Source organism: Balearica regulorum, chromosome 3, assembly GCF_011004875.1.
Source record: "Balearica regulorum gibbericeps isolate bBalReg1 chromosome 3, bBalReg1.pri, whole genome shotgun sequence".
In the NCBI taxonomy this organism is placed as follows: domain Eukaryota; kingdom Metazoa; phylum Chordata; class Aves; order Gruiformes; family Gruidae; genus Balearica; species Balearica regulorum.
In genome coordinates this window covers 69,387,814-69,412,559 of record NC_046186.1, presented here as the reverse complement: position 1 = coordinate 69,412,559, position 24,746 = coordinate 69,387,814, and the positions used below count along the sequence as shown (strand labels likewise).

Sequence of the window (24,746 nt, the reverse complement as noted above, 5' to 3'; positions counted from 1 at the left end):
TTCTAGCTGCTTTTTTAGCATGCAAGTTGCTGGCTTTGCATGGGAGAGGTTAATGATTTAGTTGGCGGTGGTTCAGAACAAAACTTATTTCTAACGTATCTAGGGATACATGTGTTAACAAAACAATTTTTGTTTTTCAGATTGCCAGTGCTACGAAAATAGAGATTTCCAGCAACAAAGTCTTCAGCTCGTGAAGCATCAAGGGCAGTGTTGAGAATACACCCCACCCTCCGTGCTTTCACCCCAGGATGCAGAGGGAAACAAGGCATGTGGAGAACAAATAAATTATGCAAGGTTTGTTTGTTTTTATTTTGTCAGTTTGTTTATTTCTGAATGTATAAATTGGATTATGAAACAGCTATAGGCCAAGGTCCAGATACAACCAGCTTAAAATTCACTTTAGTCCCTGGGTCTTAATGTTGCATATTGCCTGGGTGCCTTTGAGGTTTTAGAGTCAACCAATAGTGAACACTGGCACTGCGGGGGAGTGTGGGCTATCTGAATTGTTTCTCTCGAGGCATTCATCCAACTCTTAATGCCTCTGACTTCAAAATAGGTTGTATTTACAAAACTTCAGTCCAGAGAAGCGTCCAAATCTGTAAATAGCATAGATGCAGTTTTCTATACTTAACTTAAGGAGGGAGAGGGAGGGATTTAGGCTTTTTCCTGCCCAGCTATTAAGAGTGTTATGATGTGGTAGATGTCTGTCTATCAAAAGAGAGGGAGTGGATGAGCAGTTTCTGGTATAGACTGCATCGTTCCAGAATTAGACAGAAAATTACTGGCAAAGAGATTCCCTACTCCTCATGTCTCGCTGTCCCCAAGGACAGAGCGGCATTAAATTTTAGTTCTAGTGATCATCAGATGTCTTTCTGCTGTAGTCACAAATCTTACGCACGGCATATGAGAGACACACGCTTTGGCTGAGGGTTTGAAAGACCTGGTGCAACTGAGCTTATGGGAGGATGGGTTCCCTCCACCCCCTTTAGTTTTGTCATGTGAAATAAAGGGGTTGTTTTAGAGATTTTAAAAGACTTAATCATAATGCTTTATAAAAGGGTGCTGGGGGTGTTTGTTCAGCTTTTCATTATTTTTAATTGCTTCAGCATTGTTTGCCATTATTAATTGAAGAAACCCCACATTGTTGTCAAGACTATGCTATCTACTACACCGTGTATGCTACTAGTTAATACGGAATCCAGACGTGTTTGGGCTTTGTATCAGGAATCCACTGCGTAACCCTGACAAAGCCACCTTTTAGGAAGCTCAGGCCTGTGGGCAGTTCTGCACATCACAAAGTCTTTTAGGGAGCAGGGCTGGAGCTGAACAAATCCAGTTCATCCTCATTCCCTGGGAGTTTGTCTGACGTGATCTTAAAACCGGTGCGCTGGTGAGGGCTGCAGTTTCAGAGGGATTCGGTCTCATCCTGTGCTAGGACAGGATTGCTTTTCTTGCCAGACAAAATACTTTAGGGCAAAATTGTGCTGAATAAACAAGGAAACTCTCCAAGTTGCAGCTTTTTTTTCTAACTGACACGCACCAGGCAGGTGACTCTTAAGAGCTGGTTGTTACATAATATTCAGACAGTTAAAAAATAATATATATGCACGCAGCTAATGTTTGTAACCCACTCATCTCTTTTAAAATCAGTATATAATGCAGCATTGCTACATTTTGTAATGACTTTAGAGTTCTGCCACTTGAAAGGAACTTAGGGCACTGATGCCACAGAAGTAAATATGCATGAGTTCTGCTTTTGCTGTTCTTTAGTTAGTAGAGTATTTGACCCTTTTTTTTTTTTTAATACAGACAGCTTATTTTTAATACTAGCTTATACATTCAGGATATATTATAAAATTAAAATGGATTTGCAAGAGTGATCGGTATAATGTAGAACATGATTACAACAGTCACAAGCTCTTCTGAAGTTTGGAGTTTTCCCTCCTCAAAAAGGTAAAGTAATACAAACAAACAGCCCCAAAACAGTCAACTTCTAACTGATTTTGATAAAAGGACAACCATGATGCTGTGCCATTGTGATTGATACACCTAAACTTACTGTTCGATGTATTGTGCCATGCTCTATTGTTTCAGGTTAAAAGTGTCACTGAGATTTTATACACTGCAGCATTCATAAAAAGTCTTAATTTGTCATGTTAGTCAACCTGTTGGGGGCTTGGGTTTTGTTGTTAGGAGGTTGTTTGTTTGTTTTGTTTTATCTGTATTGGTCAAAGGAAGTGCTGAATTTGATTCTAAAATGTAGTGAGACTAAGGTCTGTTGGGGCATTGGGTCCCACAACCATCAGAGCCTGCTGGTGGTTTTTGCCATGTTTTAGTGCTGTGGGGTAGATGAACTACTTACTGCCTTGCAAGTTCTTCAGCTTTTTAACAGTCAGTATGTTTCATTTCATTTTGATTGTGATCACCTGCAGCTTTCCAAAAAGCAATGAAAACCCAGAGTGTGCTTGTCAGTGGCAGAAGGTGAATTTGAGAACCATGCGAAGACATGGAAGAGAAAATTACGGCATGCAGCTTCCTAATGATAAACATACCAAAAGCATCCTAAAATTATAAAGCAGTGTGGTGCATTAAAGCATTAATTTGCATTTTGGCTGAGGCGTAGCTGCATTTTTGGACTATCCCTTTAATTCTGCTCTGTTAATTACCTGCTGACCTGTTCCTGGAGTGGAAGCAGCAGGAGCTGTGCCTGCAGCAGTTCCCTGACGTAGTGGTTTCTATCAGACAGAGCAATGGGATTCCTAAGGTTACTTTGAAACCTGGGGTCTCCTGCTGTAGACTAGCAGACTAACTTGAACAGAAGTCTAATTAAAAAGTCCAAGATATTGAATAAAGCTCACAAGTGCCATCTGTTCAGTTTTACAACCTGAAATTACTCCGTGAATCGCAGTAACAAGTTTGATTGTTCCTGCATCTATGTTGCAGCTGAGTTTTGTTACAGCAGCCAGCCCGTACAGGCAGAGTTTGCAGACTCTGTTCGTGTCAATAACTGCTTGGACTTCATTAGCTATTCCAGCAAAGTATGTTCTGGAGATAGAAGTGGTTTAAAACTTAATCTCACGTGGAAGGCACTGATACCCTGCAGGCCGTGTGCTGGCTTACCAGCTTAGGGCGTGCTTGGAAGGGGCAGCACGCGTTGGGCACCAAAAAGGCACGTGGCAAGGCACGCCTCCTCGGGCCCTGCGGGAGCGAGCCCTGCCTGGCTGTCTGGAGGCACATGGATCGTTCGCTTTGCAGGGCGATGGGTTCTGGTTCCCTGGCTCCGAGGGCTCCTGGTTCACACGACCAAAGTACCCGCTTGCTGTGCATCGCGTGTAGGCTTCAAAGTGTCGCTCTGCCTTTGGGCACCGCTCAGAAGACACAAGCACGTCCACCCGTGCTACACGCCAACTCATGGGTTGCTCTGGAGAGTGATTTGTTGTGCATGCACAAGCTGTAGGAAACCTGAGTTAGGAAGAGAGACAGTTGGCATGGGATACGGATGTGCTGAAGGTGATATGAGTGAAGTACCCCTTGGTATGTGTTCACGCTGGGTCTTCAATAGTGGTGTAGCCTGAGGAGGACAGACACCTGACTTTTCAGAAGAGCCTCTTTTGAAGCAAAGCTGATGTATAATTGAGACAAGTAGGTCACTGTGTGCTTACTTTAATAGCTGTTTAATTATGGCCCAGCATTGCTGGCATATGCAGTAAGACTGTGGGCCCGGATGTTCGATTAAGACATGATCATAACTCCATCTGTAGACTCTTGCAACAAATTGTTCCTAGGTTAAAGTAATTAAAACCAAGGCATCATTCTTTATCTCCTTTCCAAATGAAAGTCTTGCTCATGTGGCTGATTGGATGAGAAAATGCCAAATGAAAGTTTTTCCCCAGGGGCGAAAAAAAACCCCACATTTGTGATAGAATGATCAGGAAGCTAATCAAACGTGAGAAGAATATGCACCAGTGCCTTCATGTAAACCATGGAACGGAGCAATCCTAAAAACTCTTTCAGGAACATATAATGTTGGTACCAACAGTGTACCTTCAAATCTTGTGCAAAACAAGGTAAGAACATGGCAGAAAGAAGCTTTGCAGCTGTTTGGGCAAGTCCCTGTGACTGATGTTCAGGTGTAGTGTACAAGAGGAAAAGCGCAAAAAAGGCTGAGGTCTACTGAGGGAAGCCTTGTGGGCTGCTGTTTAAACTCTGTATTCAGGAAACAATTTCTTACTGACAGGCAACAGCGGATAAAGTCAGTAAAACTGAGTTAGTGATTTCCTAAAAAAAAAAAAAAAAAATCAATCTGCTGTATGCATTTTTTGCAATGTAACCCTAGAGGGAATATGTAAGGCCCTAAAAACTTCAAGATGAAGTAATACTCCTATCTCCAACACTGGCTAGCTGTAGCTACTGCGTAGTCTTAGTTTCTAGCCATACATTCATTTCTGTGTTGCCTCGGTGTTCTCTGTCACAGCCCCATCCTCCTCTGCTGCACAGCTCGACTGCACCAGCAGCAAGGATCATCAGCCTTACTAAAGACGACATGGAAAGGTTAGGCATGCCTGACAAAGTTTAATGATGCTGCCCTCCAGCCTGTTACATATATCCAGCTTGACACTTGTATAAGCTGGCACTGCTGGCAAGATGCTGCGATGAAAGGAGCAAAGTAGGACCTTTTCCTCATGAAGCTGTTGGGGTGTGCCGTGGGAAGGGGAACGCAACTTCCCGGAGAGGGGAGCGTGGGATGCCGAACTGCGGCCCTGCCAGGATAACTACTCCTCTGCCCACTCTTGCTCTGTGGCCAGCAAGATGTGGCTTGTCTGTCGTGCTGGAGAGCTCGTCCTCCTTTGTGTGATGTGAGGTGGCAGGGGTTGGTGGATGTAGGTAGCGCAGCTACCAGGTTTTTCCTGGTCTGTATGGCCAGGCCTTGAGCAGAAATGGTGGTGCTCTGTGGGTGAGCATGGGAGCAGGAGGAGTATTTGTGTTTATATTTCTGTGAGAGGCATTTTAACTGAGCTCCCTGTCAGTCAGGGTAGGTCATTGTTCTCCCACCTGAGCCTTACCACTGTCATCAGCAGGCTACAGAAATAAATCCCCGCTCGAGGTTCTGACAGCTGCTGCTTTTTGTCTGCTACAGGGATCTACTGTCCTGCTGAGGATGAGCTCTCATTTCTGCTCCCTCTTTCTAGAGTCCTGCGAAACCTTAAGCTATAATCTGTCTTCCCCACTGAAATAGTGTCTTCTGTCCTGATATGTCAGGCAGAGGTTGGGTTTGTTTGTTTGTTTTAAATTATGTACATCAAACGTTCCCTACAGTCTTCAGCTGAATTTGCATATGGAACTAATCTCTTAAAAAACATGTTATACTTTAATATTGAAGAATGACATATTTCAAAACCATTGACTATGTAGTACAGGATAACGTTAAATAGGATAGCAAAATGATCTTGGAAATAGAAGATCCAGAAAATAAAATGATGGATAGTGAACACTGAGTATCCTCACTTCAAAATAAAATCAGTGTTTCTTGTTCATATGCTCATGCCTTGTACAACCTTTGATGTCTTATAAAAGCATTGTGGACAATATTAAAAAGAAATCGGGGGGGAGGGGGGTGTGTGTGGGGATGACTGTCTAAAAGACAATGTTTAAGAAAATGTTGCCTCTCTATATTTGCTGTTACAAGCAAACTTAGTGCTTAGTCCAGTCCTAATGGTCCATACTTTTGCATGACTTGAATTTTTTCTTACTTTTCTGTGTGGCCTGCTGTTGGCATTTAAAAAATAATTATTGATGGGTCTGAACAAAACAGGTGTACTAGATTTCAGATTTTTATAAACATAATTAAAAATACTTTTATGTTTTCTTTTCTGAAAAAAAAAAAAAATTCAGTAGTTTTGGAGCTCAGCACACTTCCCTGTAGCGACCACTAATCTGGTAGAAGTTCCTACAGAGCTGCAGAATTTACTGTTCAGGTGCCTGGGGCAGTAAATGTAGCCTCAGCTTGTTCATTAAGGTCTTGTGTGAAAGCTTTGCTTTTCATGTACTGATACAGTTGCTGTTTAGGTTGCCCAGAAGTGGGTAGTTTGTATGTGAGTAACAGTTGTTGTTAAGAGTCCAGTGTCTTAAAGACATTTGTCCTTTAGGTGTATTTCTCCCTTTGGACCTCCCAAGCCATTTGATTTCCAGAAATATTCTTCTTTTGAAGTCTCTGCAGTGTCTCGGTAGAGGTGGCAATACAATTGCAAAACTCCCTTTCATTTGGGACCGGAGCAGAATTTGAATGGAAACCAAATGGTGCCGCCCAGTTTCCTGCATCTCTGATAAGGGATCTTGTACACCAATTGCTAAGGAACTTCCCTCTAACCTTAAAAACCTCAACAAAACAAAACCCCCCAAAAGTCCCTCAGTTTTAGGAAATGTGGTGCTCTGGATTGAGTCACTGCAGAACTGAGTTTTAATGGCGCAGATATTTTCCTGTGCTATTAAAATGTGACTGGTGTAAGAGCTGCTGTGCTGTGTTTTGCTGGGCACGAAGCAGTGGAAAGGGCAGCGTACGGTCCAAATCTGTACGGGAGGGTGAGATCAGTCGGGTACCTAAGCTCTGAACCTTCGGCTTGTTGGCATTTCAGAGGGAGGGGCAGAAATTGCATGGGAGATGGAAGGCATCAAAAGTGGTGATTAAAGCAATCTTATTTATTGTTTTAGTTTTATATTTCAAAGCTTTTTCTTCACCCTTTTCTGCTTTACGAGTTGGTACAATGGATGAAATTCTGTCGCTATTGAAGTCAGTGGGAAGTTTGCCATCAGCTTTAATGGGACCACGATTTCACCCACCGTATTTTAAGATGGTTTGATTGTTTATATGGCATGTGTGTATTTTATGGTTCCTTGGTTTCTAGGTAATAGTGAAAGTGTTAGGTATCTTTTTCAGCTACCTGAAGAAAATTATACTTATTTTTACAGTAGGAAGTTTCACCTAGTTACAGCAAATTTTGTACTGATTTTCTCAAAACTTTCTTTTTTTTTTTTTTGTCTACAGCAAAGGGCATTTTTACTGACAGACTAACTTTCACTTAAGACAAATATTGTCAATTATATTTTGTCTTTTAGTAGTAAAACTAGTCTTATATTTCTTTGCTGCTTAGCTTACGTACTTTAGGTATTTCACCAGCCATGTGACCTCAATGTACTTAATGGTAAAATTGCACATGAAGTCTTTTGAGGTAAGGACTTCTGTCTCAAAACAAAACAAAAACCCAAACAACAAAAAAATCATGGTATGACAGGGATGTTGTCCTGATTGCTGTCTTGAAACAGCCCTGTTAATTCCTGTAGTGGATAAGGAAAAAAATGCAAGAAATAATTAGATTTAAAGTGTGTGTCAGCATAATCTACTTGTGTAGACCTCTGTGTATTTAAATTCATATAGAATACTTCTGCTCTCTTTTTTTGTTCTAGAAAATAATAGTATAAAGGTGTCTCATACTGATTCTTAGCCTAGGACACTGATGTCAGATAGGGGGTTTTTAATATATTGTGTATGTGTGTATATATATCTGCGTATGTGGCTTTCATATACTTTAATTTCCATTAAAAAGCTGGATGAATGGCGAGTGGGAATAGTAGAATATTAAGCAATAATGAGATAGGAGGCTGAAATAATTCTTCATTTTCGTGCTATTTTTAGCCAGTAAAATTTACTTAGATGAAAAGCAGTTCTCTATACTGTGCAGTCAGTTAAACCCTCATGAGCTATGTCCTAGCATTCCTTAATAAAATCCATGTTAAAATGTTATTGAGCTCATCTGGCTCCCATGACATGGTCTTCTGTTGCACATTGGCAAACTTCACTGAAACACAATTATTTCTTCATATCTATTGATATCTTGCCATAACCTGAATTACGTGCTCTTGAGGGCAGGAACTGAATTTTTACTCCGTCTGGTACCTGACGCAGTGGGAGCTTGTAGGAAGGGAATGGTCGCTTTTGAGCATTAGAGTAGAGTAACACGAGCTAGTGAGATGGGATCTGAATGGAACTGGGGAGACAGATGAGGAGAAGATGGGAAAGCTCTGGCCTGAGGATTACGGCAACTTTTTTCCTTGTGGCCTTCTTTTCCCCAGCCATAACTTGAGCATTCACCACACATTAATCTTCAACTTTCTTGTTTTCACAGCCGCTGCAGGTCTGCCCCCATCTGTCCATAACCACCACAGGTGAACCATGACAGTACCAAATGGTTGATACCCAATAAAGCATATTTCCAGGTGGCAAATAACCACCTATTCCAAAGCTTGTTGCCTTGATCATGCTTTTCTCCTCACAGGACCCAGAAACCATACTGGGAGAGGGAAGCCTTTTTGGTTCTTGTTCATTCCTTGCGTCAGCAGCATCTGGGTTGTTTCAGGAGCTCAGCAGATTGCTGTGCTAGAGCTTAGGAAATGATTGTAAGATGTCTGTGTTGGTTTATTTTCCGTGTGTCATTTCCTGCGATATTTCTACAGAATAGCCCTTTCTGTTACACGGGCATAAATCACGTGCGCTATAATGCTGCCATAGAAAACGGAGCAGTATGTTACACATGCACACATGCAATGAGACTGTAGTGCTCTCTACTAATGCTCTTAAATATAGTTAATACAGTGGTAGATTTCTGGAAAATCAAGGGTGAATTCCTGTGGGACTATCGAAATAACAAATGAATGGATATTTGTGTCTCATTTTGTGACAAGTCTAAATGTATTTCTGTCTTCTGAAATGCTTTTGGAACAAGTTGCGTATTTAGCTAATGTATGTATCCTCTAGCTTTTACAGGCAGTAATTTCTTTACTGTTGTCTTTGTTCTCCTCTGAATATTTTTCATTTCTTCTTAAAATAATGTGAATTTAGATCAAAGTATTAGCAAATAGCAGAGGATTGGCGGTATACCCAGAATCTCAAAATCAGTATTTATCCAGACTATATATAGCCGATTGATTAAAGTGGTTTCAGGTTTTGTGCAAGTCAAGAAGCTATTTATGTGCGTTGGAATAAAAGCCATAGTGTTGAACAAAGTTTTGATTATTCACAGAAGTTGGAAATGAAAAGATATTTGATTTCCAAGACTTTTGTAGAATCAGTAAAGGAAGATTTATAGTAAAATCCAGGAGATGAAGGGTGGGTTTCCTAAGTTCTTTGGACTTCATGGGGAAAAACCCAGAGAATGATGTTGACGTTTGATAATTTTTTAAAAATAATATATCGCAAGGCCAGAAGTGATCATTGTGATCATCTAGTTTGGTTTCCTGAATAAACAATTTGTGTGACTGAAATTTTTTTCTTTCTAAAGATACAGTAGTTCACATATTTTTGTTTTAAAAAAAGAAAATAAGCTGTAATCCTTGATAGAATGCTTCATGATTACTTTATTTTTGTAATTCCCACCCCCCCCCCCACCCCCCCCGCCAACCTTGCTTTGCCTCTCCTGCTGCTGGTCGTTGCTGGAGACTGGTTCTCCTCAGTGGACCTGTGAGCCTGACCCACCACATCCTCTTCCCGGTTCTTGCAGAATGAAATAAGCAATATATGTTGCTTTAGCAGCTGCTGCTTTTCTGCATGTGTTTTGACAGACAATGCACGACACGAAATCCTTTCCTGTCGAATTAGGCTTGCAGCCTAGAGGAAAAGATGCAGCAGTAGAGATTGGGGTAGCTGAGCCTCATCCATCCCCATCTCCATTTTGCCTGGAGAAGCCCTCTTGTCCATGCGCCCATGTCTCTTCTCCCTGTCTTTTGCCTCTATTCCCCTCGTCCTGGACTGGGGATGACGATACCGCTTCAGCACAGCACTTCTGGATTTATAAATGAAGACCCCCGTCTGTTATGATAAAACGCCCCATGTAATTGTTTGAACATGCTTTGCTAGGCAGTAGCAGGTGGCATTCAGCAATAAACAACCTGATTTTTGAACTAGTTATGGTAGTGGAAAATTATAATAATTTCCCTAGACAAAGTCTTGGCATCACTGAACACTATGGGAATTTTACTATCAATGAGATCTGGGTCAGCATTCATCCATTGCTGGGTATTTTGGGGGGGGTGGTTGGTTTTTGGGTTTTTTGGGGGTTTGTTTTGTTTTGGTTTTCTCCTTCCTCCCCTTGCCCTTGGCAACTGTGAGGGAGACTTGCCCTACTGGGACAGCGATGGCAATCTGATCGTAGTGCTGAGCATTGCCTCCCCCAACAAACAGTTGGGTTATTAACAGTCCTGGTCAGAACCATGTCATTAGTTCAAATGTTGTAAAATTTTAAAACCAAGGTTTTAAAACTGAAATGATTTGGAAGCCTTAGTTACAAAGTCACTGCTTCTGTCTAGAGTGTGGAAAGAAAAGAGCAAGTGTTACACTGTCAAGTGGTAGCTTAGGTTTTGGCTAAAAAGTAACAAAATATTCTATATGTCATACAGAAAACTGACTTTGTCATGAAGATCAGTTTTTATTAGGGGAAAAAAAGGGACAGAACTGTACTGTCAGCTAGGGGATGTTTTTCTCCAAACACTTCTGCAAGGAGTGTATGGAAAATTTATACTATGATTTTTCCCAAAATGTAGTCTAAATCTGAAAAGGCTATTTTAAAATAGATACAGTATTAAAAAGTTTCAAAGACATTAGTTGTAAGCTGTACGCTATTTATTTGGAAATGATTGCTTTTGCCTATTTCCTGTAAAAATGGATTGAGCCCGCTGACACTTGCAACAACCATTTTTTGTTTCATTTTGGCACAGTCAGTTACTGGAGGCTGTTAGCACCGCTGTAAGGGATAACGCATCATTTGCCTTACAGACTGCTGTATTTTTTTTTTCTTTCTTCCCCCTGCTCCCCCTAATTCATCTGTATATGTAACCTTCCTAAAGTAGCTTGGTCTTAGATGTCCTTATATTTAGAAAGCTTTCCCTGACATCTGTGCAAAGGTTTCCTCACTGAAAATCAAGCCGATTTATTTCTCATCTGTTTGTGATGAGGCTGGCCAACAGCTGATCCCACATCTCTTTATAACAGCCTTTTATATACTGAAAGAATATTCTACTTTCCATTTTTTGTTCTTTTCTAAAGAGGTTTGTCTTTCCTTTTTCATTTCTTCAAATTGCCTGTCTTTCTTTTAAGTAACTGAACAAAGTAGTTCTCTAAAAGTTCCAGCAATATTGATGAAAGAATTACTATCTTTGATAATTTTAATAAATCAATGAATATTTTATTTTTGTTTAAAAATTGTTGACTCATAGTTTTGTGCCTATATCTTTTTAGTCATAGTGTCATTCCTACTGCCTTCATGCACATCTGAAAAAAATAAAATGCACTAAAAGGAAAAAAAACCTACAAAAATGACGATTTGCATGAGGAGAAATGTCAATTAATTTCCATTTATTTAATGAAATTGTTTGAGCTACTCTCAAAGCTTGACACTTTTTTTCCCTGCCTGTTGTCATTGTGATGTTTTATTCTGTGACTTACTTGTAGGACATACTTTTCAGCCAAATGGAAAAACGCAGGCTTCATTTTGGTTCTCAGTTGCACCAGTGTGCAAGATACAGGACGGAGCTGTTCTTTTGCTGGCAAAGATCAAGAACGTGTCACAGGTTCAGAGGAGTTTATCGCCTGAATTCAGCACTGTAATGTGCACATGCACAGTTGGGATATTGCTAGCTAAAGAAAAGAAGATGGTAGAGGGATATAATTACAAAAGGTTACCATGCATTTATCTATTTAATTGGATGATGGGGCTTGCGTTTCTGCACCTGACTTTACAAATCAAATCTCCCCCCTTGCATTTTTGAGAAGAAGAGCTGGGCTCTTGGACCTTGTGCTGCTGTAGAGTTCCTACCTGGAAATGCATTCAGACGTGCCTGGTAAGATAATAGAGCGTTTGGAGACGGGCTGTGCGGTATCGGGCACGTCAGGGAGCAGCAGCAGCCTGGGGTGGGGTTCCTGTTGGCAGCCGGTGCTGGGGTCTGCCTGGGTCCCCAGATAGTGGCCGGGAGCCGTTAGAGCAGCTGCAGGAAAGGGGTCCCTCCCGGGGTCCCCCCATCCCGTGATGCTGGCACCTGCTGGAGAGCCTGTTGGAGGGGCCGAGCTGGTGGGGAGATAACCCTCCCCGGAAGGCAGCGTGCCAAAACACATGAAGAGTTTTCTTTCAGTTGAGCCATTCTTAATGCTCTTAGGCCATCGTCAGGTTCTTTTCTTCTCCCAGGTTCAAGTCTTTGAAAGGGCCTGGTGCGAGGGGCTGGGGCACAGGCAGGGCCAGGCAGCACCTCTCTCCGCTCACCTGTACGCTGCGGTTGCGCGATGGTTTGCATCACCTGTGGAGTCCCTCTGCTCTTCTCGGCTGGTGGTTAGGACACGTTTGCGCCTGTCCCGTCTATTTTCAGGGCAACAAAAACTCAACAGCTCGGGTGTCACGGTGCGTTTAGCCTGGGAGGCTTTCCAAAGGGCGGGAGGCAACTAGCTACAAATAACTTTGTCGCAGGGGAAAACCGATCTTGATTTATTGTCTGATTTCAGAGCATCAGCTCTCTCTCTGCATAATGAATAGCTCATATTCACTGCTTTATTTTGTTTTCTTTAATAAACTGTTACAGTGGAAGAAAAAATAGCTGTTCAAAGATTATTCAAAGCTAGTTTTGACGCCATGGCACAGAGGGAATAAAGAAATGTAACAGAAGTTGATTCCCCTGCTAGTCAGGGTGGGCAGAGGAACTTGAAGTCCAAGGATGTGAGTGGGAGAAGGCCCGCATATCCCACAGGATGACAGCACGGCCATCTGGCCGTCTCGCAGCCGTCGGCTAGACGTCCTCAGCTCTCCTCGTACGAGAGGTTTGTAGCAGGCAGCTGTAGCAGAAAATGTTACCCACATCCTAAAGGCCGGGTCGCAAAAGCCAAGTGAGGCAGTGAGATAAGGGCGTGGGGAGAGCCAGGCGGTTGCGGTGGCCGGGGCTGTGCGGCAGAGGAGCTCCCCTCCGCCAGGAGCTCACCCCCAGCTGTGTGTCAAAGAAGAGGGACTTCTGCAGGAGGGTGAGTGGGGCCACTCATCAGTGGGTGAAATTTGCAGCTCTGATGTGAGAGTAAGGGAAGATGGGAAGAGGAAGTGATGGAGAAGAATAGCTAGAAAAAGAATCCAGGAAGCACAGGAACGAAAACGAATACAAAGTGTAGTTTCTGTTTTATAATTACTTGGTGAGTGAAAAGGCAACTATGAGATTAGTTTCTGGATGAGAGACAGAGCTTGCACGTAATTTGGACAGCTCAACGGCACCCATTCATTGCTCAGGTTGTAAGATATCTGACTTGCCTCACCAGAATTCTTCTAGCTGTAGAAATTATTTCATTTTTCAATTAGGCTTTTGCTTAAAGAAAGGTAACTTTTGTGTAGTAATGCCCATATGTGCAGATGTTTCTTATCTTCTTGAAAAAGGAAGTAGGAGAGTTATTTCAAGGCAGACAGGATACCCTTATCTGGTACTGTCCTTTTTTCAATTACTGCAAGATTGTCACAAAATAGGGAAGGCTTGCTTCCAGGAAAAGTAGCAGTTAAAAGTGTCAATGAGTACATGAGTGGGAAAAAAACCCAAAACTGAAACAACTTCATAGAGTAGCCTGTATCTTGTATTTTCATAGCAAGAGAGGAGGCACGTGTGTGTTCTGGCTGCAAGATTACTCAGAAGAGAACAGCTAGTACAAGCATCCAGCTATCTCTGTTGCTGAAATGCCTGGGTCATTCCACTAACTGTAGCAGGAACTTGGATTACTGGTTAATTTACCAAATCAGCTAAGATCAGAGGAGATGAATCCCATCCCCCAACCCCCCTTTGCTCGCTGCTGGAGATGCCTGGTGCAGAAGAGCCCTTCAGCGGGTGTCCGGGCGGTGCTTTGGCAAGGTTTGGGCTGCGTGGCAGAGCCACGTGCCGTCTCTGAGTAGGAGCAAATACCAGCTCTCGTGCACCGTTCGGTTGCTGCACAGATGGAGTCAAAATGGCATTTCAGGCTGCCTTCTCCAGGGTTGTTTATGGCTTGTAGCAGTTTCAGGAAACGCTGCAGTATTAATGTGCCTGGGATTCTTGGATGGTGCCGTTTCCGTCACTTCAGGAACCATTGTCTGACACAGGAGCGGCACACAAATGTTTGTGCTAAGACATACTGCTTTTAAAAAAACAAAACACTTTATTTTTCTCATGATATTTTTGCTTTGTGATCTATCACTTTGTCCTTCTTACAGGGCTTAACCAGTAGAGTTTAATCAAAACCTTTGGTTAACACAGATATACTTTATTTTTTTTTCTTTATGTAAGAAAAGTTTGAAAATTTCCAAGGTGGTGCAAGGAGTTGTTTTTACAGACCACAGCAGCTTGTCGACATGTTAGCAGCAAAGGTAAGCCTGCACAAAGTGGGGAGAACCCAGTGATTAAGTGATCCAGGACGTTCATACGTTTGTGGTGGATTCAGAGGAGGAAAACTCTCTCCCCTTTTCAGATGCAAAAGACTCATTACTACACACTGCCTTCCTGCAAGTTATTCTCAGTAGTAATACAATTATCGGCATTCACAGCGATAGCAAAAACCTTCCACCAGCATTCTTGTGAAGTTGTGAATCACACTTCTGTTGAGGAGCCCCTTGATAGACTGCATGAACAATGGTAGAGATATTTATGATGAATTATAATATGAATGCGAACACAGTATGAATTATAATATGAATTATCTTTGATTTGCAAAATGTGTTATGTCTGAGCTAATGCTGCTGATAGATATGGGGTTACCTGCTGTACTTACAAAGGAAAAGTCTTGTCCAGTTATGTGGCCGGCCTTGTTAGACGTGCTTGTTAATCAAACAGTTTTCACAACCCCTCCTAGATAGATTAAATAATGTTCTTTTCAATTTGCTATTGGAGAAGCTAAATGTAACCAAAGGGGCAAACCAGTGGCATTGAACCTGGTATTTGAAGCTGGGAGCTGCTTCCTGCATAGGCAGACTCTTGAGCAAGACTGTGTTTCATGCGTGTTTTCCATTTTTGTAGCTGTGGTTTCTCAAATTGTGGTTCATTAAAGTGAAATTAATCTAAAATCAGAATTTAGGTAGTTGTTTTAGGACACTGTAAGGCCTGATATTTTCTCATTCGCTAGTAGAGAGGTGTTTGTGTTGGAAGGCAGTCTCCACTGCCTATCGGGGCTGTGTCCTGGAGTGGGCATGTGGGAACGGGGTGTTTCTTCTGAATTATTTTGAAACTTTGACAGAGACATCATGAGTCTAAATAGATGCTGTTGCTTTCTAGTTTTCTTCTGTGAAATAATGATCAAAGCAATAGCTTTAACTGTTGCGGGACCTTTCTCTCCTTACCTCAGAAGATCCTAGAGAAGGATTAAATGATGTGGTTATGGTGCTCAGAGGCACAATGCTTGGTTGGTATGGGCAGTGAGTCTCTAGGTCTTGTTTTTCACAGATTAGCTTGTTTCCAGGGCAGCTCCCAGGGCATTTTTGTGCAGCTTGGAGGGAAGCCAGGGTGGGTTGCTGGGTTGCTCCCAGGGTGCAGAAGTGCTGGGGGGTTAGTGGGGTGCAGAGGAGCAGTCCTGGCCACAGAGTGATCTTAAAGATTTCTTCCTTGCATTTTGCTGCAGTCAGGATTTGGATATCTGCTACCATGTTTGTGTTGCTTCTAGACCTGACCCTGGGGAGGTCTGCACTGCAGTGACAGCTTCTGCTTTCCTTTCTGAAAGCCGGCTCTTGGTTTTGGGCGTTGGTATAAAAGTGGACGTGGCTGTACCTGGCATTCAGCTGGTGGCCAGCCTTGGCTCTGAGGCTGCTGCCTGCACGTGGCGTGTATTTGCCTGTGGGATTGGCCTGGGCTGGCTCCTGTACGTTGGGAACTGCGCTCCTCCTGCTGTCAGCCTGCTTGGAGTTAAACTGTGGAGGAACAGAGAGGAGGAAGGATGAGGAATGATGTGAAACATATTTGTTTTAGAGACATCTAAGTTTTGATGAAAATTGAAGTTGAACATTTGTATGCCCTTAATTAAGGGAGGGGGGGGGAAAGTATGGTTTTATTCTTACTGGCATAGCTTGTGATGATGCCATCATGGACTCACACGTTGCCAGAAGCAAACAACACATAGCAGGAGGAGAGGGGCCGTGTGGTCCTGGCAGACATGGGCGGCAGGCGGGTGCTTTGTGAGTTGCAGGGCTCGGTGCCGCCAAGGTCTCGAGGTGCAGCCGACTGTCAGCTTGTGCCATTCCCTGCTGGGTCCCTGGGGCCAGCCCATCATATTCTTCTGTCTTCTCTTACTCTGTCTCCTCTGGCTATTCCTCAGTCCTTCCTCTCTTTCTCAAGTATGTTGGCAAAGGTTTTTGTTTTAGCGAGTGCTTTTGTTTGCAAGGCAAGGAGCAGGGTGCTGTTGCCTTCTCCGCATACCTACTCAAAAGTGAGCTCCGTGCAGCATGTTCTAGTCGTCCCGTCCCCCCCACACTTATTGGGCAAAACTTTGAGTCACGTTGAACTATCTGTTCTTAATACCCTTTGATTAGAAACTGCCATCATCTTCACTGCTCGGCACCAGGCTAGATGGGCAGGCTGCATCCCACACCGGCCAGGGAAAATGGCAGTTTCCCACCCCAGCACAGAATGTGCCATTTTCTTGCATGTATTATTTGCACTACACAAATATTTCTCCTGCTCCACACCACGCAACACAATGCTGTTTTGTTTTCATGCTTTCTTCTCTCTTGATCAAATGTTTACGTTTAAGGCTTGATTAGTTAAAGCACTCGGGAAAATTAACTGAAGCAGAGCCTGCCTTTTTCAATGGCAAAACAAAACATAAGGCAGTTTGAGTGGAACCAGTGTTTGTCTTGCTCACAAATGAAGGCTCAGATAATGTTCTGCACATTGTTATTGTTTTCTTTCCTTTTAGTGCTTTTGGGTGCATCAAATGCCTTAATATGCGGCAGGCATCATCAAAAGCTAGCCTGACAAGCAGCCCAAAACACTGCTTTCAGCAACATTTGCTTGTTCTTAATGACTTTTTAGTAGATCAGCTGAATAATTTCAGCAACAAGTTTCCAGCAGATTGCGGATCGCCTTTAGACACCCAGTGTATGTGTTTAAGAACCATCTTTCCTCTGCTGCTCACCTGGTGGCTGGAAATGTGTTTTGCCTCTGGTTAACTCCGAAATCTGGCTTTCTAGAGGAGGACATCTGACACTGGTAACGTTACCTCCGTTATCATTGCTATTCATTAACTTTCAATAGCACTAGCTGTTCTCTTGTAGCATTTTGCAATGGGTAACGTTACCCGCCAGCCCAAACTGCGTTAGAGCAGAGCGCTCCAGTTGCTTCCCTCCTGAGGGCATCAGCAGGAGGGGAACCAACCCCCCCCCCCCCCGACATGGGGAGCAGGGGTCCCCACAGGGTAGGCATGAGGGGGTTTTGTCCTTGGAAAGACTGTGACAGGGCTTCAAAGCAAAGGCTTTGTAGCTTTGTGGCTGCGGGGTCCCCTTCTGGCTTCCTGGGCTTTCCTCGGCCCACCGGGACAGCCCCCAGGCTCCTGGGTGATCAGAGGAGGACGTGCTGCCTCTGGTAGGCAAATGGTAGCGTGTACGTTTAAAGTAACGAAACAGGGATTGCAATGGAGCAAGTCAGTCTGGAAACTGTCCCGGCTCTAAATGTGGTCCTAGGTCTCTGTTGCCTGCAAAATGTACATTTTGCCGGCAAAATGTATGTTGTCCTTTTCCTTCCCTTTTTTTCTTGTCAAAGTCACAGACTGGATTTTTGTCCTACCAATTTATTTCAATCTGTGGAAAAACTGGGATCTCTAGCTTTTTTTGTCCACTTAAAGAATTTAGCAGAACAGGGATTTTGATGACACCAGTCGTGAAAAATACTGAACCAAGCTGCATTGCATTTACCTGACAAACACCTGCAGAGGTTTCTGGGCTCGGTCCCTGTTGCGGGCTAGGTAGCTGTGTCATTGTGACTTATATATAAATATACCCAGGACGGAGGTTTGATTAGGGGGCCTGCAGAGACCTGCTGCCTCAGGCCCCTGCCAGCTGCTGGGGCAGCGGCCGGCAGTGCTGGCGGCTCCCCACGTGAAGCACCCCTGCCCTCTGCCGCCGCGGTCGCGGGGCTTCGCTCCTGGGATGAACCCTGAGAAAGGGCAAACCACCTGGGGCCGGTCAGGTCAGACCTTTAAAAACTCAGGGGGGGCTGTAAAATCTAGTTAATAAACACTCTGTTTTACAGGCGGAACGACGCGAGAGACCTTTACAAATCTTCTTTATTTGCCATCCCAATTGTAGTACAAGTCCGCATCACCTTTTTGGGTTTTATTTTCTTCTCTTTCATCCTCAGAATATTCCTGCAAATGAAGAGGAAATAATTCTGACAATCATTTATCGAAGGTAGCTAATAAAACAATGGAAGGATGTAGGCTGAGGCATAAATGGGATATTGTGACAGATGTAGATGATTATTAACCAGCCGATGTTTCCGCAAAGGCTTCTAATCATAAACACAGCGTGGAGTGAATCTGCGTGTATTAATAGCAAAGGTTTTATGGAAAATCTGAGTGTGGGCTTTTTCTTTAACATCCTATTTCCTGCTTTAATTGATAGAGTGTGAAGCTTTCATACAAATAATTTGGAAAAGATTATTTTGCATCTCTGACATTAAGTACATGGTACAGGCCAGGAACAACATGTTGCGGAAGGATTTCTTGAAAAGGACTCCTACAGTGATGCTTTTTTAGAGATGTGACTAGTGACAAATGCTGAACTCGGTGATGTAATAAAGCCAATTGCCTGTGGTAGAGGAATATCTATTTGTGTCTATGCAACCTATGTTTTAATGTGACTTTGCAAGAAAGAGGAAGATATTATCAGAGAGAGATCATTATGCTGCAAAACTTGTGGGCTACGCTTCCAATTTTTCCCTGGCTTTCTATCAGATGTCCTCTTATTTAGTTTTAGTCTCATATTGTCCTGTGTTATGTTTTGGGGAATATAATACTAGGTTTGTACTGTAATCACTGGGTTAGACTTGAAATACTTTAAATGTGCACCTTTCTTTCTGAGGGTCTGCTACAGCTTTGGCCTATCACTCCCCTTTTCTGAATTCGAGCAGGGAGTAAAAGGGTTAAACAGAAATTACCCAAATAGAGCAATGAAAGCTCTATTTAACATCTTCTACCGCAGCTCAGCAAATATTGAGTCCTGATACCATTTGCAAGCATAAACCGTTCATTTGCCTTATAGCCACTGGCATTTTTGATGTGTAGAGTGCTTGCTAGTGGTGGGGATAAAATGGGATAGAAAACGTTGAGGAAGAGAAATACTGTTATACTGCTATAATACATTAAAAAGACAATATGAGTGCAAATGCATGTGTTGTTTTAATAATAGTTTATATTCTGCCAGTACCAGCAAATATATTCCAGACATTTTGTGACAGGAAGACCCCCATCTTAAAATTTGAAAATAAGGGAAAATAGCATAAGTTTAATCACAAAATATGGACAGGAACCAGTTTCTCCACTGGCCACCCCCAGCACTCCAGAAATGAGGTATAAAGTGTAAAGCTGGAGGGGACTAGCAGTATCGAACTCATGGCGGTTCCTCTTGCTACAGGATGTGCTTTCTGCAGGAATGCCGATGGGTCCGCAGCGAAGCACGGCACTTACTGCGCGTGGTCTCTCCCAGCTTCGGAGCCTGTTCTCGGGTGGCTAACTAAAGAGAAAACTTTATTATTCTCGATCTTAATTGTTCTCTCTTTTTTTTTCTTTTTTCCCCAAAGTTGCTCCGCTAAAGAAATCTGCTTAAATTAAGCAGTCTGTGCCAAGTGAAATCATTCAGTTATTGGTGCTTTTTGGTCTTTTCTTTGAGTAAACAGAGCCTTCCTGACGGCAGGGCAGTTCCTCAGGAATTCCTTTATGGTGAATTAGGCAGGGCAGTGATGAATAACTGGGGGCAAAGGACACTCTGAGCAGCGAACCAAATTGATTACCTAAGTCCTCCACTAACTTCTTTAGGGGCAATTTTGGATAGGCCCGGTACCCTCTCAGGCGCAGGTGGAGCCTAATCTCACCCCAGGGGCCTGCCTGCTCTTGTTAATGTTTCCTGCCGTGTTGTCTGCTGTGCCTGCAGACAACAGCAGCTTTAGAGGGCTAAAACTGCAATGAATTAAGGATTTGCAAGAAAGCCCAGGAGCCGGAGTCTTTGCGCAGTCGTTCTCATGGACACCTGGCGTGTGTGGGGTGGTGGTGACAGGACGTTTGGGTGGTGCTCCAGGTACCCCGTGTCACTGCACTCTGCTCTCCCAGGAGCGTGCCCCTGCCAGGCAGCTAGCCCTGCTGCTGGTTCACCACGGTGGTCTTCCCTCCCTCTTGGCATGTCCGAGGCAGTTCCAGCAGCCATGGGCTTTGCCACAAGGCTGTTAGACATCCAGACATTTGAGGGGTCCAGCCTGCCTGTGCCCCTGCTTGCACCCGTGCCCCAGTGCAGAGCGTGCACCTACCAGGGGAACACAGCAACACAATTTCACCATCCTGCTGTGACTTGGGGAGAGGTTAAAGCATCTGACAAGGAGCCTAGAAAGACCCTTTGCCAATATTTTGAATATCAATTCCAAGAAGTATTATAAATACTTATCGATATGTACACAAACCTATGATCTACCATATCTTGTTATAGGAGAGAACAGAGGATCATAGCATGGACTGTTTCTAAGTGCACTTGATGTGGTAGCAGCCTAATGTACTCACTAGCATTTTGAGGGACTTGTCATTCCCAGCAGTCCTTTCTTTCATTTTTTCCTTTAACCAATTCTGGCTGCTTAGGTTATCACAGTAACAGCAGAGCATCAAGCCAGTCTGTAGGGGTATGGAGCATGACCCCCCCATTGTATCCTGTACAAAACTAATATGCTGTCTGATCATTATCTCAAAAGGCTAAGGTGAATCAAAGGTTGTTTATTACACACAGGTTTTTTTCTTCCATTGTCCTTTCATCTCCTCCAAATGGTCTTCTCAGGATTCATTTAAAATATGACCCATCATTACCCATCTGGTTAGGTTTGAAGAGGCCCTGGATTTAATATTGAGTGCTGTTCCCCGGTGAACACGTTGGAGACGCAATCGAAGATAGAGTGAGGAAATGGGATGTGGGATTCGGGATGAGAGCAGGAGGGAGCAATGATTTTCAGCTGTTTGTGTTTGCACTGCCAGCTTGCTGTGCTGATAAGAAACTACTTCAGCACCATCCGATATATTCAGAGATAGGTTGGTGATGAAATATGCTATTTCTTATGGAAACTATACAGGCTTATTGTGAAATAGGCATCAAAGTGGATTTAGCAGCATCCCCACTGTTGCTTTTCAAAGAGCATGGACACAGATGGGTCAGTCTTTGTTCCTATGCAGTCCCTACGCACTTGTTCCTTACCTTCTCTCTGAAAGAAGAATCTTCAAAGTATGCCAAGTTTTGAGGGTAACTTCAGCTCACAGGCTTTAATCAAACCTGCACAGAAATTCAATGCCTGTTGGGGAATCATTTTGATCTTTTTAATTTTTAAATTTTTATTTTCAATGGGGGCAATTTTTACTTCCAGGGGGAAGTAGGAGAAGCAGCAGATGGAAGATACACAGGACAGCAGTTAGAATTTGCTGAGCTCACCAGTGGCAGACTGGCATGCACAGTTTAGATTTATTCCCAGTTTCCAGCTTCTTGCAAGCAATTGCTACTTCCAGTGACAAGTTTCAAGATACCAGTAAACTCCTGAAAGAGTAACTTTTTTCTTGGAGGAAAGAGGAAGGTGAAGCATTGTGGGAAGCTATATTTCTTTATCTTAGATATACAGAATGGAAGTGAGTTCTCTCTGACATTGTCCTCTCCCTGCTTCTGGGATTAAGTTCTCATGCTCTGTGAAAACTTTTTCTGGGCCAATATGCTTCCCTCCAGTAAGTATTTAACTAGCTGCATCTTCATCAGAATTAAACAAGGAAGTACCCTGCTATAGATGGCACATACTTATGTTGGGATTTGTGCTTCTTGTTCATTCAAATTGAGTGGAAATGGTAGAAGGTGTGTGAAGAGATGGGGAAAGGGAAAGGCTGGGTGGGAAACAAAGTTCATAAACTGTCTAGATTAATTTTTTTTTTCTTGCCATGACCTTATGCAGAAAGTCAGTCTGATGTAGATTCACAGGTTGCCTGGTACAGAGGTCACACATGGAAGAGTTTGTCACGTGCTAAATTTTGTGTTCAGGTTCTTTGCTTCTTCATGCTATTTGTTGGACAAGCTTATAGAAGGAGCATGGGAAGCTTGGCTGGGCTCTGGCCAAGGAATTGCAGCTGGTCCCCTAATTGCAAAAAAGGAAAATGATATACAGGTCTGTGGGGATCTGTCAGACGCAGATTTATTGGGCAGGATGGAGAGGGACGTAAAGCTATCGCCTCCTCTCAGTTGCCCCCTCCCCATACAGTGCACGTGCACTGAGTTTCATGGTATTTTTGCAGCTATGTGAAAGTCATCATCTGGAGCACCCTTACCTCCCTTCTCCCTGGTTTCTGCCCAGTTTGCAGCTCCTTCAAGACCTGTCTAATGGCTGCATAGCACAGGAAATAACATGCAGAATAATTTTATCTGTATCAAATTCAGGGATTCTGCAGTTTAAGATTGCTAAGTGATAGTCCAACTACCTTTGCTGTCTCTCATGCCTCCTCAGACATCAGTAAGGAAAAATCACATCAAGATTGCCACTGATGAAAATGCGAAGAATTTGCAGCATCAGCTAGTTGGAATAGTTGGGTTTTTTTTAAAAAAAAAAGTTTGTCAAAAGTGAAATTTGTTGACTTATACTGATTTCTGCAGAACTTGAGTTCCCAAACAAGTTCTTGGGACAGTGCCTGGGGAGGAAGAGGGACTTCAGAAGAGCTCATATTGGGAGTCTCTGCGCTCTTCTCTTGAAGGGCTTACATGTAACTTCCCTCATGATTTTTGATTATGGGAAAAAGAAAGCAGGGGGGCTTAAAGGAAAGTGGGCAAAAACATGCTTGTCATTCATTTATGCAGTTCCAGGCTTTAGCTCATGTCCCTTGGACTTCTCGCTGCCTTTGTCCTCCCCGCACAGCCAAACCCTCCCATGGGGACTGCAGGCAGAGGTGTGCAGTGAGGGCACAAGTTTTGTACTATTTATCTAACATTGTCACAACTCTGAGGACAGAGTTTGTCCCAAGCTAATCTGAAGAAAATTCATAGCTGGGAGTGAAATCCTGGGTGTGTAGTAGGCAACCCCATGCTAATTTTAGTCTAGCTGGGATTTTACCTTTAAGAATGTGGAAAAAAAAGAATCAGAAAAAAAAGCACTTTTTAAAGGGGGCAAGCATCAGTTAAGCCTTAAGCACTAGTTCAAGATAAAGGACCTCAGTAGGATAAAGATGTGTTAAACTTGTGCTTAAAATGCTTTTCTGAGGTTTTTCACAAACGGAAACTCCGCGTGCTCCAGTTGTGTACTCTGGCTGCAGGATTCTGGAGTATATGCGCCACCCTAACATATGTTTTTCAAAGCCAGGGGAACCATTGCATATTATGTCATTCTTCATTTCATGACACTGTTGATGCAAACCAGGACAGGAAGCTGGCTGGGATCACGATATATCTCCTTTTTTTTTGTGTGTGTGTGTGTGTGTGTCTCTTCTCCTTGCTCTCTGGAAGGAAAAAAGTATTAAAGCAGAAAAGAAAGGATAGACTTTGAAAGCTAAGTGGATAAATGCTTCCCTTTTCAGAGAAGCTGTACACATTTTCTCTAGTCTAACATACAGTGTAACTCTTGATAACAACAACTAAATATTTTAAAATTAAAAATAACATTAAAAATTGTTTTATAGCTACTGTTTCCTTTTTGACCTTGCTGCTTGACTGTGATTACAGGAGAAGCTGATCAAGAGATCTCAAGAGTTGCAGCTTCCTGGGATTGTCTGTCATAGGGATGAAGAGCAAAAGAATAGCTTTCCGTTGTGAAGTATGTGCCAGTATATTTTAAAGTGTCCTTAAAAGACTTTTCTTTGGCCATAATCGAGTGGATTCAAGGACTCAAGAGGCCAGACCAACAAATACATATCAGTCCTTAAGCTATATTTTTTTAAATGAAAGTCAGCAGTTGATCTCAGTAACATTTCCTGTGTAAAATACTGGCATGGCTTTTGGTGCTGGTTTGCTATCCGAGCTGTTTACCTTAGGAAGCAGAGTGACCTAAAGAATTAAGCATTTATTTGAGGAAGCGTTGTTCCTTTACGGTGAATATATGAAGTCTCCCCTTCAGCAAGCAGCTGGAATCGAGCAGTGGGACGCAGAAGGATTGATCTTCTGCTTTTCCTTAACGTCCCAGTCCTCTTTTCAACTATCACTTTACTGAGACAGCACTGTCTTGATTTATCTCAGGGCCGGGACAAAAGTGTTTCCCTCAATGACCTTGAATTTCTGCAGCCTCCTCCATCTGCTGGTTTGATGGTTCGGGCTAGATGTGCTCGTCCTCCCAGCAAACGCAAAGACCGGCTGCTGACTGACCGTGCTTACAGTCTCTATTTGCATCCTTGCTGCTCAAACGCTTTCCTCCAAAAGCTGTACGTGGATAAAGGGCAGCTACTCTGTTCAGCAATTTTGGTTAATTTTTACTTGGAATAACAATATTTTAATTTACTTAGACTCCAGTGGGATCACTGTCATGTA

The 24,746-nt window shown here is 43.0% G+C and overlaps 2 protein-coding genes across 4 annotated transcripts in view; both read left to right on the top strand.

Annotated features, from left to right (window-relative positions):
* SCAF8 (SR-related CTD associated factor 8) overlaps positions 1–270 on the top strand; it is a 168,056-nt gene extending 167,786 nt beyond the window's left edge. For both annotated transcript variants that reach the window (XM_075748364.1, XM_075748369.1), the window contains one exon: positions 141–270. The gene's annotated coding sequence lies outside the window, so the exon portion shown is untranslated. The remainder of the gene's footprint in view (positions 1–140) is intronic.
* Positions 264–24,746, top strand: part of TIAM2 (TIAM Rac1 associated GEF 2) — a 140,198-nt gene continuing 115,715 nt past the window's right edge. For both annotated transcript variants that reach the window (XM_075748360.1, XM_075748359.1), the window contains exon 1: positions 264–294. The gene's annotated coding sequence lies outside the window, so the exon portion shown is untranslated. The remainder of the gene's footprint in view (positions 295–24,746) is intronic.